The sequence below is a fragment of the Triticum urartu genome, chromosome 3A, assembly GCF_056163025.1.
Source record: "Triticum urartu cultivar PI428250 chromosome 3A, HENAU_Tu73, whole genome shotgun sequence".
In the NCBI taxonomy this organism is placed as follows: Eukaryota; Viridiplantae; Streptophyta; class Magnoliopsida; order Poales; family Poaceae; genus Triticum; species Triticum urartu.
The window spans coordinates 717,175,908-717,178,732 of record NC_141875.1 but is presented as its reverse complement, the minus strand read 5'-3'; the positions used below and the strand labels follow the sequence as shown (position 1 = coordinate 717,178,732).

Genomic DNA, 2,825 nt, shown 5'->3' with positions numbered 1-2,825 from the left:
AACCGTGAGGGGAGGGGAGGGGAGGATAGGAGGGAGGAGGAGGTCACCGGAGAGGAGGAGGAGGAGGTCGCCAGAGAGGAGGAGGAGGTCGCCGGAGAGGAGGAGGGTAGTATGGTGGAGGAGAGAAGGGAAGATGGAGTGGAGGAGAGGAGGAGATGGAGTGGAGGAGAGGTGGAGTGGAGGAGAAGAATGAAGAGGTAAGGAGGAGAGGACCACGCCCAGCCATATATACGGCATAGTAATGGCGCACCGTGGGTAGGTGCGCCATTACTAACTTTTTATTTTTATTTTTTTGATTTATTTTGAATTTTGAAGGCGGGAAGATAGTAATGGCGCACCATGGGCAGGTGCGCCATTAGTAAGTTTGAATTTTTTTAAATTTTTTTGCCTCTCCAGATCTTAAAAGCCCTGTAACTTTTTTTCTGTTAGGTTTTTGAGGATTTTGAAAATTTTTAAATTCGGATGTAACTTTTCGAGTAGATGATTTTTCATATAAAAAACTTTTTCATCCGAGTTCGTACGCAAAAGTTATGCCCATTTTACAAATTCTCGAGAGATTTCGCAAATAAAGTCGAAATTCATATTTGTAAATTTTCACAACAACTAGACAAAAATCACATGGGAAACTTATTTTCTTTTATTTTTTTGACATTTCCATCATTTTTTTTATTTTTTTAAAACTGAAAAGGCGGTCCAGGGGGGTGGATTCGGTGGAAGTGCTGGCCAAGTTACTAATGGCGCACCGTGGCATGGTGCGCCATTACTAGTTCAACTAGTAATGGCGCACCACTCCCACAGTGCGCCATTAGTAGTTTTGAAAAAAAATATTTTTTTTACTAATGGCGCACCGTGGATGTGGTGCCCGATTAGTATCTGGACACTAATGGCGCACCAACACATGGTGCGCCGTTAGTATATAGTAATGGCGCACCACATGTCTGGTGCACCATTAGTGTCAATTCCATCTAAGGCCCTTTTCCTAGTAGTGTGACCTTGGCCTTCGGCCATGGTGCCGCGCCGACGACCAATAGCAGGATGCCGACCTGCGTGCGCGACCATGCCGGCCTCTCCTTCCTCCTTGCTTGCGTCGCTGCCTTCCCCCGCGTCCGCCTCGGAGCCGACCTCCACCACCAGGAGCTGGCGGCTTCTTCCCTGTCACGAGCCTCGTCGCCGGAGTGCCTCGCCATGACGCCCTCACGGCGAGCTTCCCGCGTCCGCCGCCTCCCTGGATACAAGCACCCAACGCCGCCACTCGCTGACCTCCTCCGTTCCAGTCATGGATAGCCCCTGCCCGAGACCCACCTTCAGCCTCGCCTTGTTTTCCTTGACCTCTTCCCGCGCGCGACCGAGCTGCCCTTCCTCGTTCGACCACCACCATTGTCTCGCTGTTGCTGCTGCCCGCTGCTGCTCTCCCTTGAGCGCGCCCGCTCCATCGCCTCCTTGTTGCTGCCCAACCGAGGGCTTGTGATGCTTCGTTTCGGAACAAAAGACCATCAAGACCGGCAAGACCCGGACTCCGAACGCCAAGTACTACTACAAACCCAAAGAATTCAGATGCATCAAGTCCCCGAGGAGACTCGTTTTTCGTCAAGTTCGACTACCCATATCATCAAGTACCACTACGGACGGAGACCTCGGACACGCCAAGTACCCCTTCGAGCTATCAATACCGCAAGCGCCAAGTTCCACGACGACCCAAGTACCGCGAGAATGTTTGTACCTCTACTGTCGCCGTGGATCCGACAAGTACCCCTACAACAAATGTACCTCTACCGTCGTCTTCGGAATCACTAAGAACGTCAAGCACCCCTTCGAGATGACGAGACCGACATGTTAAAATGACCCCAAGTACCTCTCCGAAAACGAGACGTATACCGCTACCGTCGCAAGAATCGAGACCGACAAGTCCAAATATGCAAGTACCACTCCGAACCATGTACGACGACCGTCGCCGAAGACCCGTGTAACGCAAACGTCAAGTTCAACTACCGTCGCGTGAACTGCTACTTCCCGCGATGACCCCATGAACAACTACTTCCCCTTCGACACGTGTACCCCTACCGCCGAACTCGATCCGTTCCGATAATGCACGCTTCGAAGGTATAACCCCGAAACGAGCGTCGGTGAACAAATGCTTGTGTTGTATGAGATGCATGTTTGGATGTTGTATCCTCCCATGAACATTAGTTGTTTTCCCTGCTTGGCACCATCGTCGACATGTGGGAACCGGGTATCCGGGAGCACCCCACCATCCTTGCATGACACGCTCCCGTCACACTTCCTTTGCACCGATATCTGCATGAGCTACCAGAACCGTTATGTTGCCGTGGCACCCCCTTCGTTTCCGCCACGATGACAAATGCCTCATATCTTATCATGTCAACATTTTCTTAAAATTGCATAAACTTGAACATAACATCCACATCATGATAACAACATTTAATATGTTTAAAAATTGTTGTTGCATCAAATTGCTAATGCACATGAGGATATACTGGAATTGTTGTTGTTGTTTCCGGACTCATTTAAAATGCCTAGCTGTGTATTTTCACTCATGTTTCACGTCTTGCCATGTTAACCAACCATCAATATTGTTGAGTACATAACCGAGAGAGAACTAAATAAGTCATGTGGTGTTTTCTTCAATATGCAACTCCGTTGCATATTGAGCTCCACTTAATTTGTAGTGTTATTTGTGCACCTCGCCATGCCATACCTCATTAAACCAGACATGCATCATACTTGGTTGTGCATCATGCCATGTTTATGTGGTGGTTGTTTACTATGTTGTTTGCTTCTTTCCGGGTGCTTCTCTCGTTAGCTAA

At 48.9% G+C, this 2,825-nt stretch overlaps 1 pseudogene; it reads left to right on the top strand.

Moving 5' to 3' along the window:
• Positions 1–1,035: 1,035 nt before the first annotated feature.
• On the top strand, positions 1,036–1,999 carry LOC147982086 (uncharacterized; annotated as a pseudogene).
• Positions 2,000–2,825: the final 826 nt, after the last annotated feature.